Source organism: Rhincodon typus, chromosome 22 (genome assembly GCF_021869965.1).
Source record: "Rhincodon typus isolate 14 chromosome 22, sRhiTyp1.1, whole genome shotgun sequence".
Lineage (NCBI taxonomy): Eukaryota > Metazoa > Chordata > Chondrichthyes > Orectolobiformes > Rhincodontidae > Rhincodon > Rhincodon typus.
Window position 1 is genome coordinate 6,854,834 of NC_063353.1, and position 14,787 is coordinate 6,869,620.

Below are 14,787 nucleotides of genomic sequence, written 5' to 3' on the forward strand. Positions count from 1 at the left end.
TGCAAGATAGGATTATGCAGGATCAGCCGTGGGAAATTTGGGGTTACAGGGTTAGGTAGCAAGTGGGGCTGGGTGGGATGCTCTTCAGAGGGTTGGTGTGGACTCGATGGGCCAAACAGCCTGTTTCCACATTGTGGTAATTCAATGATTTCCCTCTTCCTACGCAAGTCACTGATATTAGCACGGACCATGACCTCTGGTTGTTAGCCCTCCCTCAAAACATCCTTGATCCTGGCACCAGGGGGCAACATTCTATCCTGGAGTCACGTCGAATCACCGAAATGCCTGTCTGTTCCCCTCACTAATAAATTTCCTTTTGCTGTCACTCCTTTTATTCCTTCATCCCTTCCTGTATAGTCATGCCACTCACAAGGAGCACAAACGTGTCTCCGACTGCACGCACTTCAGGAACCAACACGCCCACCTGCCACCAAAATGGAAAACCAATCCGTGAGCAGGATCCCAGGGAAATCTTGCACCACCTGCCTGTTTCTTCTAGACAGCCCAGTGGTCACTCATTCCCCGCCTGCCTCCAAGCGCTTGAGCTGTGGTGTGACCACCTCTCTGAGCACGCTCTCCACGTAACTCCCTGCTTTGTAGATGTGCTGCAGGCTTGAGCGCCAAAAGATAGGGTTTAAGATTCTGCACCTGACTGAAAGGACAATGGTACAATAGATGCAAGATAATAAATAGAAAGTCAAGGGTAGTGGCAAATAGCTGTGTTCCATACTGAATCCAGGAACTCTGGATTTTTTTGACATATATTGATGAAGTGGAGTTGGCTATACTATGCGCAATTGCAAAGTTTTATGGTGACATGAAATTTAAAATTGTTACAAGCAATGAGAAGGACAGTAGCAAACTTGCAACAGTATAGACAACCTGCAGAAATGAGCAGACACATGACAGATGATGCAGACGAGTATGAAGTGACACATTTGGCAAAGAAGATTGAGAAACGGCGACAGAAACTAAATGGTACGATTTTAAAAGACACGCTGGAACTGAAAACTGGAGTGGAAGTACAAAAATACTTAAAGCAAGCTGTTAAAAAAATACGGCAGCCTTGTCATTAGTAATAAAGGAATGAAGGAATGAAATCTCTATAAAAAACACATGTCTGTCCTCATCTGATGTACTGCATTTAATTGTGGGCACCACATTTTAGGTAGAATGCCTGTGATTTGGAATGCGCTGCCTGAAAGGATGGAGAAACAAATTGAATATTAACTTTCAAAAGACAATTCGATAAATACCTGAAGGTAAAATTTCTGCAGGGCTACGCGGGAAAAGTTGGGGAGTGGGATTAGTTGACCAAAAACTGAACTGGACCAGCCATATTAATCCACTGGCTACAACAGCAGGTCAGATTCTGGGAATACTGCAGCGAGTAACTCACCTCCTGACTCCCCAACATCTACAGGGCACAAGTCAGGAGTGTGATGGAATACTCCCCACTTGCCTGGATGGGTGCAGCCTCAACAACACTCAAGAAGCTTGACACCATCCAGGACAAAGCAGCCCCCGCTTGATTGGCACTACAACCAGAAACGCCCACTCCCTCCACCACCGACGCTCAGTAGTAGAAATGTGTACTATCTACAAGATGCACTGTAGAGATTTGTCAAGATCCTCAGACAGCACCTTCCAAACCCACGGCCACTTCCATCTAGAAGGGCAAAGGCAACAGTTCATGGGAACATCCCCACTTTCAAGTTCCCCTCCAATTCACTCCCCCCATCCTCACTTAGAAATATATCCATGTTTATTCAATATCACTGGGTCAAAATCCTGGAATTTGCTCCCCAAAGGCATTGTGGGTCTACCTACAGCACATGGACTGCAGCGGTTCAAGAAGGCAGCTCACCCCCACCTTCTCAAGGGCAACAAGAAATGGATAATAAACACTAGTCCAGCCAGAGATGCCCACGTCATACAAGTAACTTTTAAAAATGTATTCTATAGCCCTGGCATAGAGCCAACATGGATATAATGGGTTCAACAGCCTTGACTCCCATATTTCCCAAGAATTTTTCAACGCACCAAATTACCTCGTTGAACTCTCTGGGCTAGATTTTCTATTCGGGTGCATTGGCTTGGAGCAGAAATTAGGGGCTGGTTGTTCTAAAAGCTCATCTTAAATCAGTTGTGTTCCTGGAGTAGAGGAAGGTTCTTTCTGAGATAACACAGTGTGGAGCTGGAGGAACACAGCAGACCAGGCAGCATCAGAGGAGCAGGAAAGCTGACATTTCAGGTTGGGACCCTTCTTCAGAAATAGGGTAGGGGGAAGAGAGCTCAGAAATAAATAGAGAGATGAGGGGTTGGGCTGGGGAAGGTAGGTGGGATGGTGATAGGTGAGTGCAGGTAGGGAGGATTGATCAGTGAGGTGGGTGGAGTGGATAGGTGGGAGAGAAGATGGACACGTTGTGTCAGGTCAAGGAGGCAGGGATGAGAGGGAGGGTTGGTCATGGGATGAGGCTGGGGGTGGGGAGGTTTTGAAACTGGTAAAGTCCACATTGAGACCGTTCTTTCTGAGATGTTTTACCCTAGTGTTTACAGGTTTAACTTTTAATACTGTGTTTTATTCTCAATAAATATTTGCCCTGTTGCAATATTTTTTCACTCTTTCACTCAGTAAAAATTTTCAGATGTATCCAAAATGTAATCAGAAGCTAAAGCAATAAGTGGATTCAGCAACACCCTGCAGCAGGTGGGAGAAAGGAAGCTGAGGTGAAAATTCTCAATACCAACATCAGGAACCTCAGTAAATCTAACTACCACTCCCAAGGGAATCGTCAACAATAATGAGAACTTGTATTTATATAGCATCTTCAACATTTCAAAGTGCAAAACTTGTCGGGGCCTGGATAATGTGGGTTCTGGTGAGAATTGCATGGAAAAGTCCTTCAAGGCCCCACTCCATGTCAGGAGCAACTCAGTGCATCTTTTATGGGATTGCCACACGTGTTGGGAACTTCAATCCACTGGTAAAGGAGTTCCGACATTTCATCCCATCTCCAGGAGGCTGACTACCGCCAACTACGTGCCCATGTGTTTTACATGATTCGCCCCATGTCTGCTTTAACTCCTATGTTGTGCAGCCCCATCCCATTCCATTCCCCGTTCTTTTACCGAAGAAGAAGAGGATTTAAAACACAATGTCTGCATTGTTGACCTATCTCTGTTTCAACCCACAAAGAACAGTCTGGATTATGATCGAAACTTTTGCTTGTAAACTGAACTGCAATCCGCAATGGTTAAAGGAGGCATATATTTCCCAGACTTTGCTGGATGCATTCCTGGATAGCAGTTGCACATCAAGCCAGGGAGAGATGGTGGTATAATGGTAATGCCACTAGACTTGCTCCTCAAGAGACTATGGCTCTGAGGAGACAGTTCAAATCCCACCTCATTGATAATCAGCCATGACAACTATCATCAACTGTTGCAAAAACTCTCTGGATCACTAATGGCCTTCCTTTAGGGGAAGAAATTCTGGTTCAGTCTATATAGGACTCCAGATCCTCAGCAATGTGGCTAATTCTTAGCTGACCACTACAATGGCTGAGACAGTGGCTCAATTTAAGGGCAATTGGGAAAGCCAAGTTGTAGTCCCCAAGCTCTTATTGCACTGGTGGTGAGCCTCGTGCTAGTAGAACATGACCAGGTAGCCGCTGGAATGTAACATTTCCACGGCAACAGAGTAAAGCAAAGTCTGCGGGCATTTCTTCAAAAACAATTGGCACTGAAAAGAAAACAGAAACTGCGCCACTGTCTTGATTTGGAGTCAAAGGAGAAGAGAAAGATTTTATTTGAGAAATACTTCTCAGAACCTTGAGATATCCCAAAGCATCTCATGCTCAAGTCTTGACAAGATGGGTTAGAAAATGTTGTATCTCATCACCACTGTAACACAGGGAATTAAACAAAATTTTAGAGAGTCGAAATCTGATGAAAGTCTGCCAAATTATTTTCAAACAACTTCAATCTCTTTAGAGAGAGATGACTGAAGATGGTTTAACCTGAGGATCACTGCGCCTCAGTTGAAGAGAGAAGGTGAGAAAGAAAGTCCTTTATGGTAACCTAGGCATTTTCCGACTGGATTTCTGTGCTTTGTTTCGCTAGTCAATGAAATTACAAGGTTACTGCTGCATTAATCATGTCACCAACTGAGGGAAACAAAAGGTACTCAGTGCTGAAGATGTAAGTAGCATGACAGATTGTACAACCTGAATTATGGACCTTTTGTGTCTTCTATTTATTTGATTTATGTCTTGCCCTTCTGTGTACATCACAGCTACAGTAATTTGTGCATTATTGGAAACGTTTGATTCAAAACCTACTACCCCTCCAATACACTAATACAATTTGCGTCGGAGCTCTGGGAAATATTGTCACTATATCTGCATTAGCGAAGTTTAAAAACTATAAATCCTCATTGACTGTCCTGACCTAGAGCAATTTTGTTTTGCAGGGACGAAAGGAGAAAAGTTCAGAGGAAAAGCTTAGGTGCAACAAAAAGAAAGTTAACATTGTTGGGATTTGATTAATCAAAATGCAATTTCCCCTTTGAATGTTTCAACTTCCTTTCAATTCTTCCCTGCATGTCTCTGCTTGTGTGGAAACCTTTAAAAGTTGGATAACAGGGAAGGTTTTATTAGCTGGCATGTTGAACGAAAACAACATGTAACTAATCGATTGCGTGTATACAGTTTGGTATGTCAATATTTCAACCTCGGATAAATATCCTTTTGTACCATGGACATTCAGATTGTCAGCATTTATCTTGTTAGACTGTGATTTTAACTTTACTGGATGCCTAGAAATACCTTTTAAAAATGGTCTTTAATGGAAAGTATTACTTAGAGGCACGGAAACAGACTCTTTGGACCTACTCGTCCATACTGACCAGATATCCTAAATAAATCAAGCCCCATTTGCCAGTGTTTGGCCCACATCCCTCTAAATCCTTCCTATTCATGTACACATCCAGATGCCTTTTAAATGTTGTAATTGTACCAGTCTCCACTACATCCTCTGGCAGCTCATTCCATACACGCACCACCCTCTGCATGAAAAGTTACTCCTTAGGTCCCTTTTAAATTTTTCCCCTCTCACCTTAAACCTATGCCCTCTAGTTCTGGACTCCCCCACCCTGGGGAAACGACCTTGGCTATTCACCTTATCCATGCCCCTCATGATTTTATAAACCTGTATATGGTCATCCCTCAGCCTTGGACGCCCTAGGGAAAATAGCCCCAGCCTACTCAGCCTTTCCCTGTAGCTCAAACCCTCCAACCTCGGTAACATGCTTGTAAATCTTTTCTGAACCCTTTCAAGTTTCACAACATCTTTCCACAGCAGGAATTCCTGTAGCACCTCAACAGCAGTTGATATCATCAGTAGGTTCTGCTTAAACAGTTAGGACCCTTTAAATGATCCTTACCCTGAACCTGAATAATGATACAAAAGGACCTTAAACAGCAATGCAGCTATTTAAACTAGTAGCAATGTGCTCATATGCATGGTCCTGGCTGAGGTTACCATGAAGGACTCTCCTTCACAATCTCATACCTCTTCTGAGGCGTAGTGACCCTCAGGTTAAGTCACTACCAATCATCTCTCTCTAACCCGATGCTACTATACATTAGTGAAAGAATTGGGCCTTTTGTGTCAAGCCTCCTGTATCTGTAACTCAAACTGGAATTCAAGTTCTCAAATTGCTACGATAAGATATGAGATATTTTCTCTGAATTAATAATTCCAGTAAGATAGCACCACATTACTGTTCCCAGTTTTGCACGTTGACCGAATCAAACTACATTATCCTAATATTGCATTTGCAAGATGGCACATTGTTACAAGTTTAAGCACTTACGTTGTTAGAATCATAGAAGGCCTACAGTATGGAAGCAAATGTGCATGGTAATCCACCTAGCCTGCACATCTTTGGACTGTGGGAGGAAACCGGAGCACCCGGAGGAAACCCACGCAGATGCAGGGAGAATGTGCAAACTCCACACAGACAGTCGCCCGAGGCTGGAATCAAACCCTGGTCCCTGGTGCTGCCAGTGCTAATTGCTGAGACATTGTGTTGTCTTACTTCCTTTTGGGTTTGGGCAGTTATGAGCCCATGTTCAAGTATGCATATCTGGGGTTCATTCCTGCACAGAGATACACTGTGCTGTTGATAACCAAATATATATCACATCGCCAGACTTCTGGAGAACTCTCCAATTCTTCATTCTAGCATCATGCATTCTGACTGCTGAGAATCCCATCAGAGCTCCATCAATCTGTGGCTGGCTGGAGGCTACAGTATCACCACATTTGGGGAATTCACCTTCACACCAGGAACACTGATTGAGAATTGCACTAACCTGTCCATATCGGTTATCCATCACACCCTAGAGGAACAGACCCAGAAGTTATTAAAGAGGGTCTTATGTGGGCCATGATCTTTCTGGTGTCTGTGATTATTGCCTGGGTTTGACTGCAGGATTTGAGTGTGTATACCAGCATGCATTTTGTTCATATTTTCCTGGTCTTTGGGCAATTTGCTAGCCTTTACATTCAATATCCTGTGGGGTTCACCTCTACCAGCCACCCACCCAATTGGCTCTCGAAGTCCTTTCTAATCCCAAACCTGCCTTGACTGCCCAATATCCAGCAAAGACCCAGGGATGGTAACACAGTGCTCTTGTTGGGTGAACTGACTCACACAGTGCCAAATCCCTGCAATCCCACCTACACAGAAGATGGATAGCAGAATTCCCCAGTCAGGTGACACATGGGTATACAACAAGCCACCATTAAAAAATACATGAATGAATAGACTACAAAATTACTAAGTACTGCAAGCTACTTTCAACACATAATCAGGCTACTCAGTTTTATATAGCACATTAGCTTTCCTCTATTCTTTTCAGTCTCATAAACTTACCTAGCTTTCCATCAAATACTGTTTTCAAAATGGTGATAATCAATTGTATAATAATTCCTATCAGAGCCCAGAGGTTACAAAGTTAACTAGCTCTGCCTTTAGTTGCAAGGAAAGCTGGGTTTATTCAGTAAATGTGACATCTCTGCCAGAGTGTGTGCTCCTGTGTGTAAAAGTCATCATTCCATTTAAAGCATACCCTCTTTAATATAGAGACCTCGGCAAGTTAACATCTACGTATGGCCAAATGTCTTTCTTGATTCAATTAACTCGCAAAGGGCATTCTTCTCAGATTAATTGAAAGCAAAGGAGCCTGAAAATTGCAGGCACAGTTACAATGTTTAAAAGACACTTCCGTAAGTACGTGAATAGGAAAGGTTTGGAGGGATATGGGCCAGTGGGACTAGCTTAGTTTGGGATTCTGTTTGTCATAGACTGGTTGGACCGGAGGGTCTGTGTCCATACTATTTTACTCCATGACATCTAGGCTCAGTGTTAGTTGAGGCTGTTTATGGGCCTTTGCAAATTGGCTGCCATGTTGGCTATAACTCAATTGCAATCAATTGACCAGGAATCTCTTTGGAATGTATGGAGGTTGTGGAAGGTGTTCAAGTGCATTCTTTTTTCTTCTTTTATATTCATGTACAAAGAAGCTTTCTGAATGAAATGACCATTTTGGTTAATCCATTATGGTGTTGTCCATGTGACCTCAAAGCTACGGAAACCTGCACCAGGATAAATTGACGGTATTCAGCTCAATGCTAATGAAACTCAAAGTGTGGCTTGGGATTCGGCCTTTAAGTTTTCAATAGGAATCCAGCCATTTCTAACGGGATTCTGCCTGGTGTTTCAGCAATCATTATCTGCCTTTCTTTTGTGGCCTTGCTGTACCTTAATCACAATTAGATGCAGGAATCAAGCTAACTGTAATTAAAATAGGTGCATTTTATCACTAGTCTGAATGAAGAATGCAAAACTCAAGGAACTACTCAACAAAGGGTAGCCTTCAGCAAAATTGCTCCAACAAGACTTCATCATATTAGAAGGTTCCTGGCTCTCTGCTCTGAATGCATGTAAGATTCTTTGTAGGAATGTGGGAATAGTAATGGGCCATTCGGCCCATCAAGCCTGCGCCACCATTCAATATGTTCACAGCAAATTGAACACTTTTACCCATACTATTCCCCTGACTCCGTATGCCATCAGTAATCAGATATCTATCAATCTTTAACTTAAACATACTCAAAGACTGATCTTCCACAGTCCTCATGGTAGAGAAATCCAAAGGTTCATAACTCTATGAAAAACAAAATTGCCCCCCTCTTCTCAGACCTAAGGGGCATCCCCTTTTTTTAAAAACTGTGTCCCCTGGTTCTAGGCTCTCCTATGCACTTGAAGCAAGATTTCACTATGTTTATACTCTAATTTTCTTGTGTTAAAGGCTAACATTCCCAATAATCTGCTGCACTGCATTTTAGCCTACAGTGCTTATTAACAAGGACATCCTGACCCCTTTCCCTACTTACACTTTCCAACCTCTCACCATTTAAGAAATTCTCTGTGCATCTGTACCTCATACCAAAGTGGATAATCTCACAGTTTTCCACATTATATTCCATCTGCCATGTTCTGCCCAGTCACTAAGCTTGTCTAAATCCTCCTGAAACTGCTTTACATCTTCTTCACGACACACACTCATGCTTAGCTTTCTGCAAATTGGAAATATCACATTTGGTCTCCGTGTCCAAATCATTGATACATATTCTTGTGTTACCCCACTAGACACGGTCTGCTGACATGAAAATGAACCATTTATTCCTCCTCTCTGTTTTCTGTCTGTTAGCCAATCATTAATCCGTAACCTATCCACGTGCTTTAGTTTTGCCAAGCAATCTTCTGTGGGGACCTTATCAAACACTTTTTGAAAATCCAAATCTACTACATCCATCGACTCCTCTTTAGCGATTTTGCTAGTAACGTCCTCAAAAACTCCAACAAATTTGTCAAACGCAATTTCTCATATGTAAATCCATGCTGAGTATGCCCAATCAGATCAATTTTATCCATGTGTCCCTAAATCAGGTACTTAATGATAGATTCTAACATTTTCACTATTACTGATATGAAGCTGACAGGTCTGTAGTTCCCTGTTTTCTCTCTTGTTCCTTTACTAAAATGTGGGGTGACATTTGTAAGCTTCTAATTTGGCGAAATAATTCCAGAATCCATGGAATTTTGGAAGATGATCACCAATGCATCATCTTTCTCTACAGCCACTTCCTTCAGCATTCTGGGATGCAAACTATCAAGACCAGGGACTTATTAACTTACAGCCCCATTCATTTCTCCAGTACAACCTTGTTACTAATTTCCTTCAGCTTTCATTGTCAAACTTTTCACTGTGTTTTGTACACGTGATAATAAACATCAATCAATCAATACAACAAGGCTAGTAGCATAAAAGTGAAAGTTTTTGTCAATTCAAATTATTTTTATTCATTCAGAGGGTGAGGGCAACTCTGGCCAGGCCAGCACTTATTGACCATCCCTAATTGCCCAGAGGGCAGTTAAGAGTCAACCATATTGCTGTCACATATTGCCCAGACCAGGTAAGGGTGGCAGTTTCTTTCCCTAAGGGACTTCAGTGAACCACATGGGTTTTTCCCGACAATTGACAATGGTTTCATGGTCATCATTAGACCCTTAATTCCAGATTTTACCATCTGCTATGGTGGAATTTGAACCCAGGTTATCAGAACATTCCCTGGGTCTCTGGATTAACAGTTCTGTGATAATACCACTAGACCAACACCTCCCCAATATAACAGAATTATATACTCTGTTCCTAGTCACTTGAATCTCTGATTCTAGGAGATTCCTTGTAACTTCCTTCGTGAAAACAGGCACAAAGTCACCATTTAGCTTCTTTGCCATTTCTCTATTTCCCATTATAAATTCTGACTCTGCCTGCAATGGGCTCACAATGATTTTCGCCAACTGCTGCCTTTTTATGAACGTGTAGAAGTTTTTATAGTCCATTTTGCTAGATTACATTCAGATTCTATTCTTCCCGTCCTTGCCAGTTTCTTGGTCTTATGCAAACTTTGTTGCCTGACCTCAGTGATTGAACAGTCCTCCCAAGATTCCCTACCTTTAGGTAGTTGGTAACAACTGGAGAAAGGACAGACCAAACCTCAAAGGTGTATCAATGAAAACACAAAATAAAATTTAATGAGCCTAATTCCAATGCTGAAATAAAAATTGTCATAAAAACCGAAAGAACTGCGGATGCAGTAAATCAGGAACAAAAACAGAAGTTGCTGGAAAAGCTCAGCATCTGTGAAGAAAAAAAATCAGAGTTCTGAGGAAGGGTCACCGGACCCGAAACGTTAACTCTGATTTTTTCTTCACTGCCAGGTCTGCTGAGCTTTTCCAGCAGCTTCTGTTTTTGTTCCTGATTTACAGCATCCGCAGTTCTTTCGGTTTTTATTTAGTATTTAACTCACTGCTACAACTCTTCCAGGCATGCCCACCTTTGGAAGTTCTGCTCCTCTCTCCGACGGGATTTCCGTTCCAATCTCTCTTCTTGCCCACCGACATTAATTTCACTGTCACTCCTGTTGTTTGACCAGGTATTTGCTAAAACTCGTTTCTACAGTCATATCACATTCCTCAGTGACTGCCTCCAGCTCAGACTCACCCCATGTGGATTCCAACTGAAGTTTCATCCTTCATGTTTTGAATCCTCCCAGGATCACAGATATCTCCATGATGTTCAACGTTCTACAGACAGCTGCTCTCGCCACATCCTGATATCCACACTCAGTGCCATGCGGAACTACATGCACTCTCTCAACCTTTCTCTCCAACATTTTGCAACACACTGGCTCAGAGCTGCACCACTCCACAGTTCCACTTCATCCTCCGGCTCATTCGTTGTGCTAACAAGAAACTTTTTCTTTTCCTTTCAGGCATCAAGGCCCACAAGATGCAACAACTCAAAGATACCCAAGATACTCAAACCTTCCACTTCCCCCCGCTTCCCTCTGACTCCATCCCCTCTCCCAACCCCACCTCCTGTCGGGTATTCACCATCCCTCCTAACCTTCCGGTCTCCGATGCTGAACATTCTGTACTCAGCAAAGGCCTCAGCTTTATCCCTCTGTGGCCCCACCTTAACGAATTTCAGGCACAACATGGCGCCGAACTCTTCTTCCACTATCTTCACCTCCGTTCTCATTTCTTTGGACTACAGTCCTCTTCCCATCCCACAGACCCCTTCGCCCAGTTCCAACGCTCTCCCTCTGGCCTTTTACCTGCACTCGATCTGTCCATTGAGAACTGTCAACATCACATTGGTCACCTCAATTTCTCTATGCCACCCCCCTCACCAAATCCAACCTATCTCCCTCTGAACTGACTGCACTCCGTCTGCTTAGATCCAACCCAGTTCAGAGGAAGGGTCACCGGACCCAAAATGTTAACTTTGACTTTTTCTTCACAGATGCTGCCAGACCTGCTGAGCTTTTCCAGCAACTTCTGTTTTTATTGTTGATAAAAACTGTCATGATGTAAATGGGAGAGGTAAAAAATAACGAAGATATAGCAGTGCAACAGAGTTGCCAATTACATTTGCTCATGTGATGTGAAAGATCTTGCACAAACTGGACATTGTTAGAGAGACCTGTGGGATGTTCACAAAAAATGAGATACATAGTTGGAAGGGGAATAATTGTTCAGGAGAGTCTAGATAGGGAGAAAGAAAGGTACTAGGTGTTGACTGTATATTAATTGTTCATTCCAATTCTAATCAAGTGCTGAGCATTACCTGGGGACTCCCGTTAAAAGGAATTGAGTGAAACTGCAGTTATGGGTGGGGAGGCACATACTTGTAATGTGTTTCGCTGCAAATAAATGTTTATAAGATTGCACAAAGATTGACTCCACTTCCATCCTTCACCATCAGGTCTCTGGAATATTAAATGGCAACAAAGGATGAAGGTTGGAAGCAAAGAAGCTAAAATCCTAGTGGCTGCTGTAACAAAATGGTAAACAGCATGTGTAACTTGTTGGGGTTTGATTACTCTCTCCTGTTCTCTGAATCTGAAGCATATCATGAGTAGAAGAATGAAGTGGAAACCTGGACAAGGGGCAAACCCTGACTGAATAGGAAATAAGGTATGGCCTTGGGTTAATTGCTTCCTACTAGGAATTCAATTAGAAGTTAGTTCCTTGTTAGATGAAGGTCCATGAGTCTGATAGTGGAAGTTTTGGACCTTCTAAGGAGCTCCTGGATGTGACTACACAAAGACTGATCTATTCAACACATATGAGGCAGGGTTAAATTTGGAGCAATCTTAGATGTCAGGCGACCAATTGCTTGGAAAGATATGAACAGGCAGACAGGGTAGCAAAGAAGGCATTTGGCACACTTGCCTTTATGCGTCAGTGCATTGAGTATTGGAGTTGATAGGTCATTTTGCAGCTGTACAGGACATTGGTCAGGCTACTTTTGGAATACTGCATTCAATTCTGGTCTCTCTGCTATAGGAAGAACGTTGTGAAACTTGAAAGGGTTCAGCAAAGATTTACGAGGATGTTGCCAGGGTTGGAGGGTTTGAGCTACAGGAAGAGGCTGAATAGGCTTGGGGCTATTTTCCCTGGAGCGTCAGAGGCTGAGGGGTGACCTAATAGAGGTTTATAAAATCTTGATGGGCATAGATAGGGTAAATAGATAAGGTCTTTGCCCCAGGGTAGGGGAGTCCAAACCTAGAGGGCATAGGTTTAAGCAGACAGGCAAAAGATTTAGAAGGGACCTAAGGGGCAACATTTTCATGCAGAGGGTGGTGCATGTATGGAATGAACTGCCAGAGGAAGTGGTGGAGGCTGGTACAATTACAACAGTTAAGAGGCATCTGGATGGGTACATGAATAGGAAAGGTTTAGAGGGATATGGGCCAAATGTGGGCAGATTAATTTAGGATATCTGGTTGGCATAGATGAGTTGGATCGAAGGGTCCGTTTCTGTCCTGTATGACTCTATGATTCTAACTGAACATTAAAGATTAAAGGAAAAATTGATCAAAATTAATTTGGGGGTCCCTGGATTGCTACTGGGTATTTAAATTACTGGGTTGTGCTAATTGATTGGTTCTAACTGCTGTTCAGTTCTCTGGGAAGGATTTAGCATCTGGTGCTTTGAAAAAAGTTACGAGGAAACAGTCTTTTTACTTCTTGGTGAAAATGGGATCTTGTGCAGTGATGTATTAGCAGATTGTGAAATGGTACAATGCCAATTGCAGGCACTAACCTACTGGCAGGATTAAACTCAGGTGCAATGAGTATAAACACACTTCTACAAACTCTGCCTTTTACAGCAAATGACAAAAATAAACAGCAGTTACAGACGAATAAATCCAAGGAACAACCATGGAACAGTTAATAGGTGACTCTAAACTTTTGTTTTATGCAATGGGCTACTCAAACGAAAGAGTTCTCAAAATGACACATGATAAACAGAGTTCTGAGGATGGAGATGAAAATAATGACGAATCCAGACAAATAATAATGGTCACAATGAACTTTAGTCCTACGAGGTAAGTCACAGGCTCCTTTAACTGTGCAGTACTAGACAGTATTTAAATCACTTACCAGTCAGGATCAACACAATACTAAGGAGAGTACAAGAACTACTTGCTTCAGATTAGGCAATGACAGTAAATTGAGATCCCTATAGAGAGTTGTAACTCCATATAAAATAGCTGGATTAAGCCACTTTGTAAATACTGATGTAGCCTCCAGTGAGATGCATTTTTCAATGCCATAAAACTTCAATGAGAAAGACACAAATAAAACTTGACATGAGGCACAATAAGGCAAGTATTTCTGGAAACCTTATGGATAGATTATTCCGTCAGAAAATTGTTGTAGCTCTTTAAAAAAAAAACTGATGTTTCTCAACTGATGTTAATAACATTAATCAGCAAGGCAAAAATCAAATTATTGAAAATTTATGGAGACAATGTGCTCACCCTACTAGTCAAAAGTTATAAATCCTGCTAAAAGATGCAGGTGTGGTCAACAATTACATGTAGCCAATGGAAAAGCTTACAAAGGATTTATTGGAGGTCAGCCATCTCAGTTTCAGCATCTTCAGCTTTTTCAGCTATCACCTTTCCTCCAACATTGTGTATTTTGGGATGTTTACACCACGTTAAGCACATTAGCCCTTCAGATACTAAAGTAGTCCGGGCGAGGTAACATTTACACCAGAAAAGTGCCAGGCAATTCCTATCCCCAACAAAAGAGGAACCAATCAACCAGTCCCCTAAACATTCAATTACCCTCATTGAGACTCAATATCAAATCCATTGTCCAGAAACTGAAATGGATCAGCTGTATAAATACTATGGCTACACTAACAGGTCAGAGGCTGGGAATACTGCAGCGAGTAACTCATCTCCTGACTCCTCAAAGCCTGTCCACCATCTACAAGGCACAAGTCAGGCGTGTGATGGAATACTCCCCACTTGCCTGGATGATTGTAGCCCTAACAACACTCAAGAAGCTTGACACCATCCAGAACAAACCAGCCCACTTGATTGGCACCACATCCACCATCTTAAACACTCATTCTCTACACCACTAACAAACAGTGGTAGGAATGAATAAACCTACAATGTAAGGTGAGAGGAAAGAGATTTAAAAAAGACATGACGGGCAAGTATTTTACACAGAGGGTGGTTCGCATGTGGAATGAACTTCCTGAGGATGCAGTTACAACATTTAAAAGACACTTGGGTAAGTATATGAATAAGAAAAGTTTGGAGGGGTATGGGCCAGGAGCA